General features: G+C 42.1%; 1 protein-coding gene across 1 annotated transcript in view; it reads left to right on the top strand.

Annotated features, from left to right (window-relative positions):
- The window catches only part of LOC308691630 (segment polarity protein dishevelled homolog DVL-2-like), a 352,473-nt gene that overhangs the window by 143,914 nt on the left and 183,776 nt on the right, over positions 1–24,783 (top strand). The window lies entirely within an intron of this gene.

Below are 24,783 nucleotides of genomic sequence, written 5' to 3'. Positions count from 1 at the left end.
CGACAAGCAGCCTTTGAGTTTCATGATTGGCAGCTGCCAAGACACACCCTAGCAACCAAACAGAGTACCCTAGCAACCAAAATCCAAAGAGGGATATCTTCCATTCTGAATGTCACAGAGGCATGGGAGTTGGTTTATATCATTCATACTGACAAGAAGCCTTTGGAGTTTCATCATTGGCAGCTGCCAAAGAACTCCATAGCAACCAAACAGAGTACCCTAGCAACCAAAATCCAAAGAGGGATATCTTCCATTCTGAATGTCACAGAGGCATTGGAGTTGGTTTATATCGACAAGCAGCCTTTGAGTTTCATGATTGGCAGCTGCCAAGACACTCCCTAGCAACCAAACAGAGTACCCTAGCAACCAAAATCCAAAGAGGGATATCTTCCATTCTGAATGTCACAGAGGCATGGGAGTTGTTTTTTTTATATCATTCATAGTGACAAGAAGCCTTTGGAATTTCATCATTGGCAGCTGCCAAGTAACTCCATAGCAACCAAACAGAGTACCCTAGCAGCCAAAATCCAAAGAGGCATATCTTCCATTCTGAATGTCACAGAGGCATGGGACTTGGATTATTTCATTTATACTGACAAGCAGCCTTTGGAGTTTCATGATTGGCAGCTGCCAAGCTACTCCCTAGCAACCAAACAGAGTACCATAGCAACCGTTTAGCAAAACGTATATCTCTGCATCAGAACATCGTATAGAGATGGGAGTTGGTTTATATCATTCATACTGACAAGAAGCCTTTGCAGTTTCATCATTAGCAGCTGCCAAGCAACTCCATAGCAACCAAACAGAGTACCCTAGCAACCATTTTACAAGACCTACATCTCTGCATCAGAATATTGTTTAGAGATGGTGGTTGGCTCATTAGTTTCAGTTGTAAAACAGTCTGTAAATATCACCATGGTAACTGTGTATTCACACCCTAGCAACCAGTTAGAGCCACCTAGCAACCATATTGCAACATGTCGAAGCCATATTTCAGCTCCACAACATCGTACAGACATGGTTGTTGGCTCGTATGCAATCATGTACAACACCTTAGCAACCGAGTGGCGAGTTTTGCCACTGCAAGCACCACTTCACATTTTCTTCAGGAAATGTACATTCTAGTTATTCTTCTTCTTCTTCTTATTGTTCTGGACAAAAGTTTGGCGCGTAACTCGCCCCGCACCGTTTGTCATAGACCCATGAATGAGGTGTCAAATCGACCGGCTTATTGAGGAGAGGTGTGCTATGACTTTTATAAGCGATAGGGGGTGCGGTGTTCGCCCCAGGGGCGAAAAAGCGCCCCAAAAAGTTCCATTGACTTAACATTGCGACGAACTTTGGGCACTCATAGCTCTGAGCGAGGATTTTGCAGAAACGTGTGATTTGCCACATTTGAAGAGGCTGACAGGCTCTGTAAGAACATACCTCACAATGGGGTAAAAGTTGCACCCCTGTGGGGCAGGAGCGTCCCAAAGTTGTCCCATTGACTTACTATGGGGAAGGAATGTCCCCTGAAACACACATGCTTTTCCTACTATGGTAAATTGCATAGGGATTTTGTAATGAACGTAGCTCTGGATCACAGTGTCATAGAGACAAGGGGGAGGGCTCATCTTACTCAGATGACCAATCAGTCTCTCAGGATCATTGTGAAGCTATCAAGCCACGCCCTAGCAACCATTTAGAGCACCTTAGCAACAAGTCCCATAGACTTCCATTGAAAGAGATCCAAGGGATATCTCAGGACTGAATTGTCATAGAAACATGGGGGTGGTCTCATTTGACTCGGGGCAGCAAACAGCCAATCATGAATAACCTCAACACTTCCTAGCCCCTCCCTAGCAACCATTGTCGAGCACCTTAGCAACAACAATCCAAAGAGGGATATCTTCTATTCTGAATGTCACAGAGGCATGGGAGTTGGTTTATATCATACATACTGACAAGCAGCCTTTGGAGTTTCATGATTGGCAGCTGCCAAGCCACTCCCTAGCAACCAAACAGAGTACCCTAGCAACCATTTTGCAAGACCTATATCTCTGCATCAGAACATCATAAAGAGATGGGGTTAACATAAGTTTGACTCAGGGCAGCAAACGGCCAATCATAAATCACCTCAACACTTCCTAGCCCCTCCCTAGCAACCATTGTCGAGCACCTTAGCAACAACAATCCAAAGAGGGATATCTTCTATTCTGAATGTCACAGAGGCATGGGAGTTGGTTTATATCATACATACTGACAAGCAGCCTTTGGAGTTTCATGATTGGCAGCTGCCAAGCCACTCCCTAGCAACCAAACAGAGTACCCTAGCAACCATTTTGCAAGACCTATATCTCTGCATCAGAACATCATAAAGAGATGGGGTTAACACAAGTTTGACTCAGGGCAGCAAACGGCCAATCATAAATCACCTCAACACTTCCTAGCCCCTCCCTAGCAACCATTGTCGAGCACCTTAGCAACAACAATCCAAAGAGGGATATCTTCTATTCTGAATGTCACAGAGGCATGGGAGTTGGTTTATATCATACATACTGACAAGCAGCCTTTGGAGTTTCATGATTGGCAGCTGCCAAGCCACTCCCTAGCAACCAAACAGAGTACCCTAGCAACCATTTTGCAAGACCTATATCTCTGCATCAGAACATCATAAAGAGATGGGGTTAACACAAGTTTGACTCAGGGCAGCAAACGGCCAATCATAAATCACCTCAACACTTCCTAGCCCCTCCCTAGCAACCATTGTCGAGCACCTTAGCAACAACAATCCAAAGAGGGATATCTTCCATTCTGAATGTCACAGAGGCATGGGAGTTGGTTTATATCATTCATAGTGACAAGAAGCCTTTGGAATTGCATCATTGGCAGGTGCCAAGTAACTCCATAGCAACCAAAAAGAGTACCCTAGCAACCAAAATCCAAAGAGGCATATCTTACATTCTGAATGTCACAGAGGCATGGGAGTTGGATTATATAATTCAAAATGACAAGAAGCCTTTGGAATTTCATCATTGGCAGCTGACAAGCCACTCCCTAGCAACCAAACAGTGTACCCTAGCAACCAAAATCCAAAGAGGCATATCTTCCATTCTGAATGTCGCAGAGGCATGGGAGTTGGTTTATATCATTCATAGTGACAAGAAGCCTTTGGAGTTTCATGATTGGCAGCTGACAAGCCACTCGCTAGCAACCAAATAGAGTACCCTAGCAACCGTTTAGCAAAACGTATATCTCTGCATCAGAACATCGTATAGAGATGGGAGTTGGTTTATATCATTCATGCTAACAAGAAGCCTTTGTAGTTTCATCATTAGCAGCTGACAAGCATCTCCATAGCAACCAAACAGAGTACCCTAGCAACCATTTTACAAGACCTACATCTCTGCATCAGAATATTGTATAGAGATGGGGGTTGGCTCATTAGTTTCAGTTGTAAAACAGCCTGTATATATCACCATGGTAACTGTGTATTCACACCCTAGCAACCATTTAGAGCCACCTAGCAACCATATTGCAACATATAGAAGCCATATTTCAGCTCCACAACATCGTACAGACATGGTTGTTGGCTCGAATGCAAACATGTACAACACCCTAGCAACCGAGTGGCGAGTTTTGCCACTGCAAGCACCACTTCACATTTTCTTCAGGAAATGTACATTCTAGTTATTATTCTTATTTTTATTCTGGACAAAGTTTGGCGCGAAACTCGCCCCGCACCGTTTGTCTCAGACCACTGAGTGAGGCATCAAATCGACCGGCTCATTAAGGAAAGGTGTGCTATGACTTTTCTAAGCGATCGGGTGTACGATGTTCGCACAGCGGGCAAAAAAGCGGCCAAAAAAGTCCCATTGACTTTACATTGGGAGTTCTAAAAATATTTGAATCCCAACCGACATTTTCACACACACAGACTCCAAAGGGCCTGACACCCCTGCGTCTCTCCCTCTCTCTCTCCCTCAGAGGATTTATATTATCAAGCAGCCAATAAGTAATGGCCTAAAATCTTCATAGCCACACCCTAGCAAACAGTTTCAGCACCCTAGCAACCACTAAGACCTCCCTAGCAACCACCCTAAACCAAAAAAAAATGTTTTTTACATTTTTTTGTATTTTTTAACGCAATATTACACTCGTGGCCTTGCGATATTGCTCCATGCTTGTGCCTATTCGGCCATAGGCACGAGGCCGCAGGCCGAGTGCCGTACTGAAGGCACTCGTTATTAAAGATTTTAAGAACTCTATAAAAACTCCATAGCAACCATCTTTGACAACTACCAACCACCTAGTAACACCATAGCAACAAAAAAAAATACCTTAGCAACCATCCTGAACACCCTAGCAACGTCTAGAAACGCTCTAGTAACCACCAAAAATACCGTAGCAACCACCCAGAACACCCTAGCAACTGTCTAGCAACCCCCCAGAACACCTAGCAACTGCCTAGCAACCACCCAGAACACCCTAGCAACTGCCTAGCAACGCCCTAGCATCCACCCAAAATACCATAGCAACTGCCTAGCAACACCATAGCAACCACCCAGAATACCCTAGCAACTGCCTAGCAACGCCCTAGCAACCACCCAGAATACCCTAGCAACGCCCTAGCAACCACCCAGAATACCCTAGCAACCACCTAGCAACACCATAGCAACCACCCAGAATACCCTAGCAACTGCCTAGCAACGCCCTAGCAACCACCCAGAATACCCTAGCAACCGCCTAGCAATGCCCTAGCAACCACCCAGAATACCCTAGCAACCAGCTAACAACACCATAGCAACCACTCAGAACACCATAGCAACCGCCTAGCAACACCATAGCAACCACCCAGAATACCCTAGCAACTGCCTAGCAACGCCCTAGCAACCACCCAGAATACCCTAGCAACGCCCTAGCAACCACCCAGAATACCCTAGCAACCACCTAGCAACACCATAGCAACCACCCAGAATACCCTAGCAACTGCCTAGCAACGCCCTAGCAACCACCCAGAATACCCTAGCAACCGCCTAGCAATGCCCTAGCAACCACCCAGAATACCCTAGCAACCAGCTAACAACACCATAGCAACCACTCAGAACACCATAGCAACCGCCTAGCAACACCATAGCAACCACCCAGAATACCCTAGCAACACCATAGCAACCACCCAGAACAGCCTAGCAAACACCTAGCAACACCCTAGCAACCACCAAGAATACCCTAGCAACCGCCTAGCAACCACCCAGAATACCCTAGCAACCGCCTAGCAACACCATAGCAACCACCAAGAATACCCTAGCAACTGCCTAGCAACCACCCAGTATACCCTAGCAACCACCTAGCAACACCATAGCAACCACCCAGAACACCCTAGCAACGCCCTAGCAACCGTTTAGAGCCACATATAAACCATATTGCAACATATAGAAGCTATATTTCAGCTCCACAACATCGTACAGACATGGTTGTTGGCTCGTATGCAATCATGTACAACACCCTAGCAACCGAGTGGAGAGTTTTGCCACTGCAAGCACCATTTCACATTTTCTTCAGGAAATGTACATTCTAGTTATTATTATTATTAGGGCCCGAGCACCGATGGTGTGAGGACCCTCTTGGAATTGCTCTGTTTATTAGGGCCCGAGCACCGATGGTGTGAGGACCCTCTTGGAATTGCTCTGTTTATTAGGGCCCGAGCACCGATGGTGTGAGGACCCTCTTGGAATTGCTCTGTTTATTATTAGGGCCCGAGCACCGATGGTGTGAGGACCCTCTTGGAATTGCTCTGTTTATTATTATTATTATTATTAGGGCCCGAGCACCGATGGTGTGAGGACCCTCTTGGAATTGCTCTGTTTATTATTATTATTATTATTATTAGTGGTGCTTTTTTAAAAGCATCACTATTGTTATTGCTCATACTTATTATTAGTGGTGCTTGCTGAAAGCAAGGCATCACTATTGTTATTGCTCATACTTATTAGTGGTGCTTTTTTGAAAGCATCACTATTGTTATTGCTCATACTTATTATTATTCTTATTCTTATTATTCCGGACAAAAGTTCGGCGCGTAATGCGCCCCGCACCGTTTGTCACAGACCCCTGAGTGAGGCGTCAAATCGAGCGGCTCATTGAGGAGAGGTGTGCTATGACTTTTCTAAGCGATCGGGTGTACGATGTTCGCACAGCGGACGAAAAAGCGGCCAAAAAAGTCCCATTGACTTTACATTGGGAGTTCTAAAAATATTTGAATCCCAACCGACGTTTTCACACACACAGACTCCAAAGGGCCTGACACCCCTGCATCTCTCCCTCTCTCTCTCCCTCAGAGGATTTATATTATCAAGCAGCCAATAAGTAATGGCCTAAAATCTTCATAGCCACACCCTAGCAACCAGTTTCAGCACCCTAGCAACCACTAAGAGCTCCCTAGCAACCACCCTAAACCAAAAAAAAACATTTTTTTTTATTTTTTTTATTTTTTAAAGCAATTTTACTCTCGTGGCCTTGCGATATTGCTCCATGCTTGTGCCTATTCGGCCATAGGCACGAGGCCGCAGGCCGAGTGCCGTACAGAAGGCACTCGTTATTAAAGATTTTAAGAACTCTATAAAAACTCCATAGTAACCATATTTGACAACTACCAACCACCTAGTAACACCATAGCAACTAACAAAAACACCTTAGCAACCACCCTGAACACCCTAGCAACGTCTAGAAATGCTCTAGTAACCACAAAAAACTCTAGCAAGCACCCAGAATACCCTAGCAACTGCCTAGCAACCACCTAGAACACCTAGCAACTGCCTAGCAACCACCCAGAACACCTAGCAACCAACCAGAACACCCTAGCAACTGCCTAGCAATGCCCTAGTATCCACCCAGAATACCATAGCAACTGCCTAGCAACACCATAGCAACCACCCAGAACACCCTAGCAACCACCTAGCAACGCCCTAGCAACCACCAAGAATACCCTAGCAACTGCCTAGCAACCACCCAGAACACCTTAGCAACTGCCTAGCAACACCATAGCAACCACCCAGAACACCCTAGCAACCACCTGGCAACAGCATCTTGCTAAAAACATGCTGGCAACATGCTAATCAAGCTAGCATCATGCTAGCAACATGCTAATCAAGCTAGCATCATGTTAGCAACATGCTAATCATGCTAGCAACATGCTAATCAAGCTAGCATCATGCTAGCAACATGCTAATCCTGTTAGCATCTAGCTAAAAACATGCTAGCAAAATGCTAATCATGCTAACATCATGCTAGCAACATGCTAATCAAGTTAGCATCATGCTAGCAACATGCTAATCAAGCTAGCATCATGCTAGCAACATGCTAATCAAGCTAGCATCATGCTAGCAACATGCTAATCATGTTAGCATCATGCTAGCAACATGCTAATCATGCTAGCATTATGCTACCAACATGCTAATCAAGCTAGCATCATGCTAGCAAAATGCTAATCATGCTAACATCTTGTTAAAAGCATGATAGCAACATGCTAATCATGTTAGCATCATGCTACCAAAATGCTAATCAAGCTAGCATCATGCTAATCATGCTAGCATCATGTTACCAACATGCTAATCAAGCTAGCATCATGCTAGCAACATGCTAATCAAGCTAGCATCATGTTAACAACATGTTATTCAAGCTAGCATAATGCTAGCAACATGCTAATCCTGTTAGCATCTAGCTAAAAACATGCTAGCAAAATGCTAATCATGCTAACATCTTGTTAAAAGCATGCTAGCATCATGCTAATCATATTAACAACATGCTAATCATGCTAGCATCATTCTAACAACATGTTAATCATAGTAAATCATGCTGGAATGTGGTAAATCGTAGTAAATCATCTTAGAAATATGGTAAATCGTGGTAAATAATGCTAAAACGTGGTATATCATGGTATCACAACATGTTAATTGTGTTAGCATCTGCCCAGTGGCGAGTTTTGCCACTGCAAGCACCACTTCACATTTTCTTCAGGAAATGTACATTCTAGTTATTATTATTATTATTCTGGACAAAGTTTGGCGCGTAATGCGCCCCGCACCGTTTGTCACAGACCCCTGAGTGAAGTGTCAAATCGACCGGCTCATTGAGGAGAGGTGTGCTATGACTTTTCTAAGCGATCGGGTGTACGATGTTCGCACAGCGGACGAAAAAGCGGCCAAAAAAGTCCCCATTGACTTTACATTGGGAGTTCTAAAAATATTTGAATCCCAACTGCCGTTTTCACACACACAGACTCCAAAGGGCCTGACACCCCTGCGTCTCTCCCTCTCTCTCTCCCTCAGAGGATTTATATTATCAAGCAGCCAATAAGTAATGGCCTAAAATCTTCATAGCCACACCCTAGCAACCAGTTTCAGCACCCTAGCAACCACTAAGAGCTCCCTAGCAACCACCCTATACCAAAAAAAAAAAAGTTTTTTATTTTTTTTTATTTTTTAAAGCAATATTACACTCGTGGCCTTCCGAAATCACTCCATGCTGGTGCCTATTCGGCCATAGGCACGAGGCCGCAGGCCGAGTGCCGTACTGAAGGCACTCGCAACCACCCAGAACACCCTAGCAACTGCTTTTTTTTAAATTAAAGCAATATTACACTCGTGGCCTTGCGAAATTGCTCCATGCTTGTGCCTATTCGGCCATAGGCACGAGGCCGCAGGCCGAGTGCCGTACATAAGGCACTCGCAACCACCCAGAACACCCTAGCAACTGCCTAGCAACCACCCAGAACACCTAGCAACTGCCTAGTAACCACCCAGAACACTCTAGCAACTGCCTAGCAACGCCCTAGCATCCACCCAGAATACGATAGCAACTGTCTAGCAACACCATAGCAACCACCCAGAACACCCTAGCAACCACCTAGCAACGCCCTAGCAACCACCAAGAATACCCTAGCAACTGCCTAGCAACCACCAAGAATACCCTAGCAACTACCTAGCAACCACCCAGAACACCATAGCAACTGCCTAGCAACACCATAGCAACCACCCAGAACACCCTAGCAACCACCTGGCAACAGCATCTTGCTAAAAACATGCTAGCAACATGCTAATCATACTAGCATCATGCTAGCAACATGCTAATCAAGCTAGCATATTGCTAGCAACATGCTAATCATGTTAGCATCTAGCTAAAAACATGCTAGCAAATTGCTAATCATGCTAGCATCTTGTTAAAAGCATGCTAACAACATGCTAATCATGCTAGCATTATGCTACCAACATGTTAATCAAGCTAGCATCATGCTAGCAACATGCTAATCAAGCTAGCATATTGCTAGCAACATGCTAATCATGTTAGCATCTAGCTAAAAACATGCTAGCAAATTGCTAATCATGCTAGCATCTTGTTAAAAGCATGCTAGCAACATGCTAATCATGCTAGCATTATGCTACCAACATGTTAATCAAGCTAGCATCATGCTAGCAACATGCTAATCAAGCTAGCATATTGCTAGCAACATGCTAATCATGTTAGCATCTAGCTAAAAACATGCTAGCAAATTGCTAATCATGCTAGCATCTTGTTAAAAGCATGCTAGCAACATGCTAATCATGCTAGCATCATGCTACCAACATGTTAATCAAGCTAGCATCATGCGACCAAGATGCTAATCATGTTAACAACATGCTAATCATGCTAGCATCATTCTAACAACATGTTAATCATAGTAAATCATGCTGGAATGTGGTAAATCGTAGTAAATCATCTTATAATCATGGTAAATCGTGGTAAATAATGTTAAAACGTGGTATATCATGGTATCACAACATGGTAATTGTGTTAGCATCTGCCCAGTGGCGAATTTTGCTACTGCAAGCACCACTTCACATTTTCTTCAGGAAATGTACATTCTAGTTCTTATTATTATTATTCTGGACAAAGTTTGGCGCGAAACTCGCCCCGCACCGTTTGTCACAGACCCCTGAGTGAAGTGTCAAATCGACCGGCTCATTGAGGAGAGGTGTGCTATGACTTTTCTAAGCGATCGGGTGTACGATGTTCGCACAGCAGACGAAAAAGCGGCCAAAAAAGTCCCCATTGACTTTACATTGGGCATTCTAAAAATATTTGAATCCCAACCGACGTTTTCACACACACACCACTCCAAAGGGCCTGACAGCCCTGCGTCTCTCCCTCTCTCTCTCCCTCAGAGGATTTATATTATCAAGCAGCCAATAAGTAATTTCCTTAAATCTTCATAGCCACACCCTAGCAACCAGTTTTAGCACCCTAGCAACCACTAAGAGCTCCCTAGCAACCACCCTAAACCAAAAAAATTTTTTTTTTACATTTTTTTGTATTTTTTAACGCAATATTACACTCGTGGCCTTGCGATATTGCTCCATGCTTGTGCCTATTCAGCCATAGGCACGAGGCCGCAGGCCGAGTGCCGTACTGAAGGCACTCGTTATTAAAGATTTTAATAACTCTATAAAAACTCCATAGTAACCATCTTTGACAACTACCAACCACCTAGTAACAAAATAGCAACTACCAAAAATACCTTAGCAACCATCCTGAACACCCTAGCAACGTCTAGAAACGCTCTAGTAGATCATAGAAACACCAAGGTGGTCTCGTTTCACTCAGGGCATCAAATGGCCAATCATAAATCACCTCAACACTTCCTAGCCCCTCCCTAGCAACCATTGTCGAGCACCTTAGCAACCAAAATCCTAGAGGGATATCTTCTATTCTGAATGTCACAGAGGCATGGAAGTTGGTTTATATCATTCATAGTAACAAAAAGCCTTTGCAGTTTCATCAATGGCAGCTGTCAAGCAACTCCATAACAACCAAACAGATTACCCTAGCAACCAAAATTCAAAGAGGGATATCTTCCATTCTGAATGTCACAGAGGCATGGGAGTTTGTTTATGTCATTCATACTGAAAAGCAGCCTTTGGAGTTCATCATTAGCAGCTGCCAAGCCACTCCATAGCAACCAAACAGAGTACCCTAGCAACTATTTAGCAAGACCTATATCTCTGTATCAGAGCATCGTATAGAGATGGGGGAAGGTTTATATAATTCAATATTGACAAGAAGCCTTTGGAGTTTCATGATTGGCAGCTGCCAAGCCACTCCCTAGCAACCAATCATAGTACCCTAGCAACCAAAATCCAAAGAGGGATATCTTCCAGTCTGAATGTCACAGAGGCATGGGAGTTGGTTTATATCCTTCATAGTAACAAAAAGCCGTTGCAGTTTCATCAATGGCAGCTGTCAAGCAACTCCATAGCAACCAAACAGATTACCCTAGCAACCAAAATTCAAAGAGGGATATCTTCCATTCTGAATGTCACAGAGGCATGGGAGTTGGTTTATGTCATTCATACTGACAAGAAGCCTTTGGTGTTTCATGATTGGCAGCTGCAATTATTATTCTGGACAAAGTTTGGCGCGTAACTCGCCCCGCACCGTTGGTCTCAGACCCATGAATGAGGTGTCAAATCGACCGGCTCATTAAGGAGAGGTGTGCTATGACTTTTATAAGCGATCGGGGGTGCGATGTTCGCCCCAGGGGCGAAAAAGCGCCCAAAAAAGTCCCATTGACTTAACATTGCGACGAACTTTGACCACACGTAGCTCTAAGCGAGGATTTCGCAGAAATGTGTGATTTGCCACATTTGAAGAGGCTGACAGGCTCTGTAAGAACATACCTCACAATGGGGTAAAAGTTGCACCCCTGGGGGGCAGGAGATGCCCAAAGTTGCCCCATTGACTTACTATGGGGAAGGAACGTCCCGTGAAACACACATGCTTTTCCTACTATGGTAAATTGCATAGGGACTTTGTATTGAACGTAGCTCTGGATCAAAGTGTCATAGAGACAAGGGGGAGGGCTCATTTTACTCAGATGACCAATCAGTCTCTCAGGATCATTGTGAAGCTATCAAGCCACGCCCTAGCAACCATTTAGAGCCCCTTAGCAACAAGTTCCATAGACTTCCATTGAAAGAGTTCAAAGAGATATCTCCAGACTTAATTGTCATAGAAACATGGGGGTGATCTCATTTGACTCGGGGCACCAAACAGCCAATCATGAATCCCCTCAACACTTCCAAGCCCCTCCCTAGCAACCATTGTCGCGCACCTTAGCAACCAAAATCCAAAGAGGGATATCTTCCATTCTGAATGTCACAAAGGCATGGGAGTTGGTTTATATCATTCATAGTGACAAGAAGCCTTTGGAGTTTCATGATTGGCAGCTGACAAGCCACTCCCTAGCAACCAAACAGAGTACCCTAGCAACCAATATCCAAAGAGGGATATCTTCCATTCTGAATGTCGCAGAGCCATGGGAGTTGGTTTATATCATTCATAGTGACAACAAGCCTTTGGAGTTTCATGATTGGCAGCTGACAAGCCACTCCATAGCAACCAAACAGAGTACCCTAGCAACCAAAATCCAAAGAGGGATATCTTCCATTCTGAATGTCGCAGAGGCATGGGAGTTGGTTTATATCATTCATACCGGCAAGCAGCCTTTGGAGTTTCATGACTGGCAGCTGACAAGCCACTCCCTAGCAACCAAACAGAGTACCCTAGCAACCAAAATCCAAAGAGGGATATCTTCCATTCTGAATGTCACAGAGGCATGGGAGTTGGTTTATATCATTCATACTGACAAGAAGCCTATGGAGTTTCATCATTGGCAGCTGCCAAACCACTCCATAGCAACCAAACAGAGTACCCTAGCAACCAAAATCCAAAGAGGGATATCTTCCATTCTGAATGTCACAGAGGCATGGGAGTTGGTTTATATCATTCAGACTGACAAGAAGCCTTTGGAGTTTCATCATTGGCAGCTGCCAAACCACTCCATAGCAACCAAACAGAGTACCCTAGCAACCAAAATCCAAAGAGGGATATCTTCCATTCTGAATGTCACAGAGGCATTGGAGTTGGTTTATATCGACAAGCAGCCTTTGAGTTTCATGATTGGCAGCTGCCAAGACACACCCTAGCAACCAAACAGAGTACCCTAGCAACCAAAATCCAAAGAGGGATATCTTCCATTCTGAATGTCACAGAGGCATGGGAGTTGGTTTATATCATTCATACTGACAAGAAGCCTTTGGAGTTTCATCATTGGCAGCTGCCAAAGAACTCCATAGCAACCAAACAGAGTACCCTAGCAACCAAAATCCAAAGAGGGATATCTTCCATTCTGAATGTCACAGAGGCATTGGAGTTGGTTTATATCGACAAGCAGCCTTTGAGTTTCATGATTGGCAGCTGCCAAGACACTCCCTAGCAACCAAACAGAGTACCCTAGCAACCAAAATCCAAAGAGGGATATCTTCCATTCTGAATGTCACAGAGGCATGGGAGTTGTTTTTTTTATATCATTCATAGTGACAAGAAGCCTTTGGAATTTCATCATTGGCAGCTGCCAAGTAACTCCATAGCAACCAAACAGAGTACCCTAGCAGCCAAAATCCAAAGAGGCATATCTTCCATTCTGAATGTCACAGAGGCATGGGACTTGGATTATTTCATTTATACTGACAAGCAGCCTTTGGAGTTTCATGATTGGCAGCTGCCAAGCTACTCCCTAGCAACCAAACAGAGTACCATAGCAACCGTTTAGCAAAACGTATATCTCTGCATCAGAACATCGTATAGAGATGGGAGTTGGTTTATATCATTCATACTGACAAGAAGCCTTTGCAGTTTCATCATTAGCAGCTGCCAAGCAACTCCATAGCAACCAAACAGAGTACCCTAGCAACCATTTTACAAGACCTACATCTCTGCATCAGAATATTGTTTAGAGATGGTGGTTGGCTCATTAGTTTCAGTTGTAAAACAGTCTGTAAATATCACCATGGTAACTGTGTATTCACACCCTAGCAACCAGTTAGAGCCACCTAGCAACCATATTGCAACATGTCGAAGCCATATTTCAGCTCCACAACATCGTACAGACATGGTTGTTGGCTCGTATGCAATCATGTACAACACCTTAGCAACCGAGTGGCGAGTTTTGCCACTGCAAGCACCACTTCACATTTTCTTCAGGAAATGTACATTCTAGTTATTATTATTCTTCTTCTCCGCATTGAATTGCATTTTTGAGGGCCTAAACATGCGCGAAAACTCACGAAACTTTGCACACGCGTCAGAACTGGCGAAAATTTACATCTGATATAGGTTTCAGAATTGGACGGGGCAAAACGGCTCGATAGCGCCACCTATAAAAGTTCAACGGAGTGCGCCTCCCGCAACGTTCCACGTACGTGCACGAAATTCGGTACATACATGTAATGACCTAATACCTACAAAAAAGTCTCTTGGAGCATAGCCCTAAACACAACAGGAAGTCAGCCATTTTCAACTTCCTCTCAGATTTTTGTGCAGTTTTTGCCATTTTCAGGCCTCGTACTTTAACGAACTCCTCCTACAGTTTTAATCTGATCATCTTCAAATTTGGTGAGTGTAATCTTAAGGCCTTTGCGACGTTAAATTGCGAAGATCTTGAGTTTTCGTCGAAGGGCGGGTCCTCGGCGGCCTGACAAATTTCGATGTTTCGCCATGAAACAGGAAGTTGCTGTAACTCAGGCATGGAATGTCCAATCTGCCCCAAACTTCACACGTTTGATAAGAGTTCTGTCCTGAACACATGACCATGCTCATATTCAGTTATAGTCATAGCGCCACCTGCTGGCAACAGGAAGCGACATGTTTAACACTGTTATGGACTCCTAATAACATATAAAAAAGTGCCAGCAAGTGCTAAACATGCTAACAACATACTAGAAGCATGCTAAAACATGCTAGCAAACTCTTAGCTAAGTGCTAAAGCATGCTATTATTGCAATTAAATAGGAATTTGCTGTAACTCAGGCATGGAATGTCCAATCTGCCCCAAACTTCACACTTTTGATAAGCGTTCTGTCCTGAACATATCTACATGAGAATATTCAGTTATAGTAATAGCGCCACCTACTGGTAACAGGAAGTGTCATGTTTAACACGTTGATGCCATTCTAGCAACATGTTAAAAATGCCATTGACTTCTAAACATGCTAGAAACATGTTAAAACATACTAGCAATACTTAGCTAAGTGCTAAAGCATGCTAATTCAATGAAACAGGATGTTGTTGTTACTCAAGAAGGCAATGTCCAATCTGCGCCAAACTTCACACTTTTAATAAACGTTCTGTCCTGAACACATGACCATGCTCATATTCAGTTATAGTCATAGCGCCACCTGCTGGCAACAGGAAGTGACATGTTTAACACTGTTATGGACTCCTAATAACATATAAAAAAGTGCCAGCAAGTGCTAAACATGCTAACAACATACTAGAAGCATGCTAAAACATGCTAGCAAACTCTTAGCTAAGTGCTAAAGCATGCTATTATTGCAATTAAATAGGAATTTGCTGTAACTCAGGCATGGAATGTCCAATCTGCCCCAAACTTCACACTTTTGATAAGCGTTCTGTCCTGAACATATCTACATGAGACTATTCAGTTATAGTAATAGCGCCACCTACTGGTAACAGGAAGTGTCATGTTTAACACGTTGATGCCATTCTAGCAACATGTTAAAAATGCCATTGACTTCTAAACATGCTAGAAACATGTTAAAACATACTAGCAATACTTAGCTAAGTGCTAAAGCATGCTAATTCAATGAAACAGGATGTTGTTGTTACTCAAGAAGGCAATGTCCAATCTGCGCCAAACTTCACACTTTTAATAAACGTTCTGTCCTGAACACATGACCATGCTCATATTCAGTTATAGTCATAGCGCCACCTGCTGGCAACAGGAAGTGACATGTTTAACACTGTTATGGACTCCTAATAACATATAAAAAAGTGCCAGCAAGTGCTAAACATGCTAACAACATACTAGAAGCATGCTAAAACATACTAGCAAACACTTAGCTAAGTGCTAAAGAATGATATTACTGCAATTAAATATGAATTTGCTGTAACTCAGGCATGGAATGTCCAATCTGCCCCAAACTTCACACTTTTGATAAGCGTTCTGTCCTGAACACATGACCATGCTTATATTCAGTTACAGTCATAGCGCCACCTGCTGGCAACAGGAAGTGACATGTTTAACACTGTTATGGACTCCTAATAACATATAAAAAAGTGCCAGCAAGTGTTAAACATAATAACAACATACTAGAAACATGCTAAAACATGCTAGCAAACTCTTAGCCAAGTGCTAAAGCATGCTATTATTGCAATTAAATAGGAATTTGCTGTAACTCAGGCATGGAATGTCCAATCTGCCCCAAACTTCACACTTTTGATAAGAGTCATGGCCTGAACACATCTACATGAGAATGTTCAATTATAGTAATAGCGCCACCAACTGGCAACAGGAAGTGACATGTTTAACACGTTGATGCCGTTCTAGCAACATGTTAAAAATGCCATTGAGTTCTAAACATGCTAGAAACATGTTAAAACATGCTAACAATGCTTAGCTAAGTGCTAAAGCATGCTAATTCAATGAAACATGACTTTGTTGTTACTCAAGAAGGCAATGTCCAATTTGCACCAAACTTCACACGTTTGATAAGAGTTCTGTCCTGAACACACATCCAAGCTCATATTCAGTTATAGTCATAACGCCACCTACTGGCAACAGAAACTGACATGGTTAACACAGTAATGCAGTACTAACCACATAATTATTGTGTACTAAGCATGCTAGAAACACACTAAACATGCTAGCAACACTTAGCTGAGTCATGAAGCATGCTATTATCACCATTATACAAAACATTTTGTAACTGACTTTGACATACTCTTACTATATATACCTCCTTAAATGTACATTTCCCAACCATGCTCTGTCTTCCTAAAGCCACCGAGTGTTGATGGCACGGGTGCGAGGGCCCTTTCATCGCTGCTTGCAGCTTTAATTATTATTATTATTCTTCTTCTCCGCATTGAATTGCATTTTTGAGGGCCTAAACATGCGCGAAAACTCACGAAACTTTGCACACGAGTCAGAACTGGCGAAAATTTACATCTGATATAGGTTTCAGAATTGGACGGGGAAAAACGGCTCGATAGCGCCACCTATAAAAGTTCAACGGAGTGCGCCTCCCGCAACGTTCCACGTACGTGCACGAAATTCGGTACATACATGTAATGACCTAATACCTACAAAAAAGTCTCTTGGAGCATAGCCCTAAACCCAACAGGAAGTCAGCCATTTTGAACTTCCTCCCAGATTTTTGTGCAGTTTTTGACATTTTCAGGCCTCATACTTTAACGAACTCCTCCTACAGTTTTAATCTGATCATCTTCAAATTTGGTGAGTGTAATCTTAAGGCCTTTGCGACGTTAAATTGCGAAGATCTTGAGTTTTCGTCGAAGGGCGGGTCCTCGGCGGCCTGACAAATTTTGATGTTTTGCCATGAAACAGGAAGTTGCTGTAACTCAGGCATGGAATGTCCAATCTGCCCCAAACTTCATACGTTTGATAAGAGTTCTGTCCTGAACACATGACCATGCTCATATTCAGTTATAGTCATAGCGCCACCTGCTGGCAACAGGAAGTGACATGTTTAACACTGTTATGGACTCCTAATAACATATAAAAAAGTGCCAGCAAGTGCTAAACATGCTAACAACATACTAGAAGCATGCTAAAACATGCTAGCAAACTCTTAGCTAAGTGCTAAAGCATGCTATTATTGCAATTAAATAGGAATTTGCTGTAACTCAGGCATGGAATGTCCAATCTGCCCCAAACTTCACACTTTTGATAAGCGTTCTGTCCTGAACATATCTACATGAGAATATTCAGTTATAGTAATAGCGCCACCTACTGGTAACAGGAAGTGTCATGTTTAACACGTTGATGCCATTCTAGCAACATGTTAAAAATGCCATTGACTTCTAAACATGCTAGAAACATGTTAAAACATACTAGCAATACTTAGCTAAGTGCTAAAGCATGCTAATTCAATGAAACAGGACTTTGTTGTTACTCAAGAAGGCAATGTACAATCTACCCCAAACGTCACACGTTTGATAAGAGTTATCTCTTGAACACATGTCCATGCTCATATTTAGTTATAGTCATAGCGCCACCTGCTGGCAACAGGAAGTGACGTTTAACACTGTTCTTGACTCCTAATAACATATAAAAAAATGCCAGTAGGTGCTAAACATCCTACCAACATACTATAGACATGCTAAAACATACTAGCAAACACTTAGCTAAGTGCTAAAGAATGATATTACTGCAATTAAATATGAATTTGCTGTAACTCAGGCATGGAATGTCCAATCTGCCCCAAACTTCACACTTTTGATAAGCGTTCTGTCCTGAACACATGACCATGCTTATATTCAGTTACAGTCATAGCGCCACCTGCTGGCAACAGGAAGTGACATGTTTAACACTGTTATGGACTCCTAATAACATATAAAAAAGTGCCAGCAAGTGTTAAACATGCTAACAACATACTAGAAACATGCTAAAACATGCTAGCAAACTCTTAGCCAAGTGCTAAAGCATGCTATTATTGCAATTAAATAGGAATTTGCTGTAACTCAGGCATGGAATGTCCAATCTGCCCCAAACTTCACACTTTTGATAAGAGTCATGGCCTGAACACATCTACATGAGAATGTTCAATTATAGTAATAGCGCCACCAACTGGCAACAGGAAGTGACATGTTTAACACGTTGATGCCGTTCTAGCAACATGTTAAAAATGCCATTGAGTTCTAAACATGCTAGAAACATGTTAAAACATGCTAACAATGCTTAGCTAAGTGCTAAAGCATGCTAATTCAATTAAACATGACTTTGTTGTTACTCAAGAAGGCAATGTCCAATTTGCACCAAACTTCACACGTTTGATAAGAGTTCTGTCCTGAACACACATCCAAGCTCATATTCAGTTATAGTCATAACGCCACCTACTGGCAACAGAAACTGACATGGTTAACACAGTAATGCAGTACTAACCACATAATTATTGTGTACTAAGCATGCTAGAAACACACTAAACATGCTAGCAACACTTAGCTGAGTCATAAAGCATGCTATTATCACCATTATACAAAACATTTTGTAACTGACTTTGACATACTCTTACTATATATACCTCCTTAAATGTACATTTCCCAACCATGCTCTGTCTTCCTAAAGCCACCGAGTGTTGATGGCACGGGTGCGAGGGCCCTTTCATCGCTGCTTGCAGCTTTAATTATTATTATTATTATTCTTCTCCGCATTGAATTGCATTTTTGAGGGCCTAAACATGCTCGAAAACTCACGAAACTTTGCACACGCGTCAGAACTGGCGAAAATTTACATCTGATATAGGTTTCAGAATTGGACGGGGCAAAACGGCTCGATAGCGCCACCTATAAAAGTTCAACGGAGTGCGCCTCCCGCAACGTTCCACGTACGTGCACGAAATTCGGTACATACATGTAATGAACTAATACCTACAAAAAAGTCTCTTGGAGCATAGCCCTAAACACAACAGGAAGTCAGCCATTTTGAACTTCCTCTCAGATTTTTGTGCAGTTTTTGACATTTTCAGGCCTCGTACTTTAACGAACTCCTCCTACAGTTTTAATCTGATCATCTTCAAATTTGGTGAGTGTAATCTTAAGGCCTTTGCGACGTTAAATTGCGAAGATCTTGAGTTTTCGTCAAAGGGCGGGTCCTCGGCGGCCTGACAAATTTCGATGTTTCGCCATGAAACAGGAAGTTGCTGTAACTCAGGCATGGAATGTCCAATCTGCCCCAAACTTCACACTTTTGATAAGCGTTCTGTCCTGAACACATGACCATGCTCATATTCAGTTACAGTCATAGCGCCACCTGCTGGCAACAGGAAGTGACATGTTTAACACTGTTATGGACTCCTAATAACATATAAAAAAGTGCCAGCAAGTGCTAAACATGCTAACAACATACTAGAAGCATGCTAAAACATGCTAGCAAACTCTTAGCTAAGTGCTAAAGCATGCTATTATTGCAATTAAATAGGAATTTGCTGTAACTCAGGCATGGAATGTCCAATCTGCCCCAAACTTCACACTTTTGATAAGCGTTCTGTCCTGAACACATCTACATGAGAACATTCAGTTATAGTAATAGCGCCACCTACTGGTAACAGGAAGTGTCATGTTTAACACGTTGATGCCATTCTAGCAACATGTTAAAAATGCCATTGACTTCTAAACATGCTAGAAACATTTTAAAACATGCTAGCAATACTTAGCTAAGTGCTAAAGCATGCTAATTCAATGAAACAGGATGTTGTTGTTACTCAAGAAGGCAATGTCCAATCTGCGCCAAACTTCACACTTTTAATAAAGTTCTGTCCTGAACACATGACCATGCTCATATTCAGTTACAGTCATAGTGCCACCTGCTGGCAACAGGAAGTGACATGTTAAACACTGTTGTGGACATAAAAACATAAAAAAAGTGCCAGCAAGTGCTAAACATGCTAACAACATACTAGAAAAATGCTAAAACATGCTAGCAAACACTTAGCTAAGTGCTAAAGCATGCTATTGCTGCAATTAAATAGGAATTTGCTGTAACACAGGCAAGGAATGTCCAATCTGCCTCAAACTTCACACGTTTGATAAGAGTCATGGCCTGAACACATCTACATGAGAATATTCAGTTATAGTAATAGCGCCACCTGCTGTCAACAGGAAGTGACATGTTTAACACTGTTGTGGTCTCCTAATAACATATAAAAAAGAGCCAGCAAGTGCTAAACAGGTTAGTAACATACTAGAAACATGCTAGCAAACACTTAGCTAAGTGCTAAAGCATGCTATCACTGCAATTAAATAGGAATTTGCTGTAACCCAGGCATGGAATGTCCAATCTGCCCCAAACATCACACGTTTGATAAGAATCATGGCCTGAACACATGTCTATGCTCAAATTCAGTTATAGTAATAGCGCCACCTACTGGCAACAGGAAGTGACATGTTTAACACGTTGATGCCGTTCTAGCAACATGTTAAAAATGCCATTGAGTTCTAAACATGCTAGAAACATATTAAAACATGCTAGCAATACTTAGCTAAGTGCTAAAGCATGATAATTCAATGAAACAGGACTTTGTTGTTACTCAAGAAGGCAATGTACAATCTACCCCAAACTTCACACGTTTGATAAGAGTTATCTCTTGAACACAAGTCCATGCTCATATTTAGTTAAAGTCAAAGCGCCACCTGCTGGCAACAGGAAGTGACGTTTAACACTGTTCTTGACTCCTAATAACATATAAAAAAAATGCCAGTAGGTGCTAAACATCCTACAAACATATTAGAGACATGCTAAAACATACTAGCAAAGACTAAGCTAAGTGCTAAAGAATGATATTACTGCAATTAAATATGAATTTGCTGTAACTCAGGCATGGAATGTCCAATCTGCCCCAAACTTCACACTTTTGATAAGCGTTCTGTCTTGAACACATGACCATGCTTATATTCAGTTACAGTCATAGCGCCACCTGCTGGCAACAGGAAGTGACATGTTTAACACTGTTATGGACTCCTAATAACATATAAAAAAGTGCCAGCAAGTGTTAAACATGCTAACAACATACTAGAAACATGCTAAAACATGCTAGCAAACTCTTAGCTAAGTGCTAAAGCATGCTATTATTGCATTTAAATAGGAATTTGCTGTAACTCAGGCATGGAATGTCCAATCTGCCCCAAACTTCACACTTTTGATAAGAGTCATGGCCTGAATACATCTACATGAGAATGTTCATTTTTAGTAATAGCGCCACCTACTGGCAACAGGAAGTGACATGTTTAACACGTTGATGCCGTTCTAGCAACATGTTAAAAATGCCATTGAGTTCTAAACATGCTAGAAACATGTTAAAACATGCTAACAATGCTTAGCTAAGTGCTAAAGAATGCTAATTCAATGAAACATGACTTTTTTGTTACTCAAGAAGGCAATTTCCAATTTGCACCAAACTTCACATGTTTGATAAGAGTTCTGTCCTGAACACACATCCATGCTCATATTCAGCTATAGTCATAACGCCACCTACTGGCAACAGAAACTGACATGGTTAACACAGTAATGCAGTACTAACCACATAATTATTGTGTACTAAGCATGCTAGAAACAGACTAAACATGCTAGCAACACTTAGCTGAGTCATGAAGCATGCTATTATCACCATTATACAAAACATTTTGTTACTAACTTTGACATACTCTTACTATATATACCTCCTTAAATGTACATTTCCCAACCATGCTCTGTCTTCCTAAAGCCACCGAGTGTTGATGGCACGGGTGCGAGGGCCCTTTCATCGCTGCTTGCAGCTTTAATTATTAGGGCCCGAGCACCGATGGTGTGAGGACCCTCTTGGAATTGCTCTGTTTATTATTATTATTATTAGGGCCCGAGCACCGATGGTGTGAGGACCCTCTTGGAATTGCTCTGTTTATTATTATTATTATTATTATTCTTCTTCTTCTTCTTCTCCGCATTGAATTGCATTTTTGAGGGCCTAAACATGCTCGAAAACTCACGAAACTTTGCACACGCGTCAGAACTGGCGAAAATTTACATCTGATATAGGTTTAAGAATTGGACGGGGCAAAATGGCTCGATAGCGCCACCTATAAAAGTTCAACGGAGTGCGCCTCCCGCAACGTTCCACGTACGTGCACGAAATTCGGTACATACGTGTAATGACCTAATACCTACAAAAAAGTCTCTTGAAGCATAGCCCTAAACACAACAGGAAGTCAGCCATTTTGAACTTCCTCTCAGATTTTTGTGCAGTTTTTGCCATTTTCAGGCCTCGTACTTTAACGAACTCCTCCTACAGTTTTAATCTGATCATCTTCAAATTTGGTGAGTGTAATCTTAAGGCCTTTGCGACGTTAAATTGCGAAGATCTTGAGTTTTCGTCAAAGGGCGGGTCCTCGGCGGCCTGACAAATTTCGATGTTTCGCCATGAAACAGGAAGTTGCTGTAACTCAGGCATGGAATGTCCAATCTGCCCCAAACTTCACACTTTTGATAAGCATTCTGTCCTGAACACATGACCATGCTCATATTCAGTTACAGTCATAGCGCCACCTGCTGGCAACAGGAAGTGACATGTTTAACACTGTTATGGACTCCTAATAACATATAAAAAAGTGCCAGCAAGTGCTAAACATGCTAACAACATACTAGAAGCATGCTAAAACATGCTAGCAAACTCTTAGCTAAGTGCTAAAGCATGCTATTATTGCAATTAAATAGGAATTTGCTGTAACCCAGGCATGGAATGTCCAATCTGCCCCAAACTTCACACGTTTGATAAGAATCATGGCCTGAACACATGTCTATGCTCAAATTCAGTTATAGTAATAGCGCCACCTACTGGTAACAGGAAGTGTCATGTTTAACACGTTGATGCCATTCTAGCAACATGTTAAAAATGCCATTGAGTTCTAAACATGTTAGAAACATATTAAAACATGCTAGCAATACTTAGCTAAGTGCTAAAGCATGCTAATTCAATGAAACAGGACTTTGTTGTTACTCAAGAAGGCAATGTACAATCTACCCCAAACTTCACACGTTTGATAAGAGTTATCTCTTGAACACATGTCCATGCTCATATTTTGTTATAGTCATAGCGCCACCTGCTGGCAACAGGAAGGGATGTTTAACACTGTTCTTGACTCCTAATAACATATAAAAAAATGCCAGTAGGTGCTAAACATCCTACCAACATACTAGAGACATGCTAAAACATACTAGCAAACACTTAGCTAAGTGCTAAAGAATGATATTACTGCAATTAAATATGAATTTGCTGTAACTCAGGCATGGAATGTCCAATCTGCCCCAAACTTCACACTTTTGATAAGCGTTCTGTCCTGAACACATGACCATGCTTATATTCAGTTACAGACATAGCGCCACCTGCTGGCAACAGGAAGTGACATGTTTAACACTGTTATGGACTCCTAATAACATATAAAAAAGTGCCAGCAAGTTTTAAACATGCTAACAACATATTATAAACATGCTAAAACATGCTAGCAAACTCTTAGCTAAGTGCTAAAGCATGCTATTATTGCAATTAAATAGGAATTTGCTGTAACTCAGGCATGGAATGTCCAATCTGCCCCAAACTTCACACTTTTGATAAGAGTCATGGCCTGAATACATCTACATGAGAATGTTCATTTATAGTAATAGCGCCACCTACTGGCAACAGGAAGTGACATGTTTAACACGTTGATGCCGTTCTAGCAACATGTTAAAAATGCCATTGAGTTCTAAACATGCTAGAAACATGTTAAAACATGCTAACAATGCTTAGCTAAGTGCTAAAGAATGCTAATTCAATGAAACATGACTTTTTTGTTACTCAAGAAGGCAATTTCCAATTTGCACCAAACTTCACACGTTTGATAAGAGTTCTGTCCTGAACACACATCCATGCTCATATTCAGCAATAGTCATAACGCCACCTATTGGCAACAGAAACTGACATGGTTAACACAGTAATGCAGTACTAACCACATAATTATTGTGTACTAAGCATGCTAGAAACAGACTAAACATGCTAGCAACACTTAGCTGAGTCATGAAGCATGCTATTATCACCATTATACAAAACATTTTGTTACTAACTTTGACATACTCTTACTATATATACCTCCTTAAATGTACATTTCCCAACCATGCTCTGTCTTCCTAAAGCCACCGAGTGTTGATGGCACGGGTGC

The sequence above is a fragment of the Scardinius erythrophthalmus genome, assembly GCF_964197995.2.
Source record: "Scardinius erythrophthalmus genome assembly, chromosome: 5".
NCBI classification, from domain to species: domain Eukaryota; kingdom Metazoa; phylum Chordata; class Actinopteri; order Cypriniformes; family Leuciscidae; genus Scardinius; species Scardinius erythrophthalmus.
The sequence above is the reverse complement of the archived record's forward strand: the minus strand, read 5'-3'. Positions and strand labels throughout refer to the sequence as shown.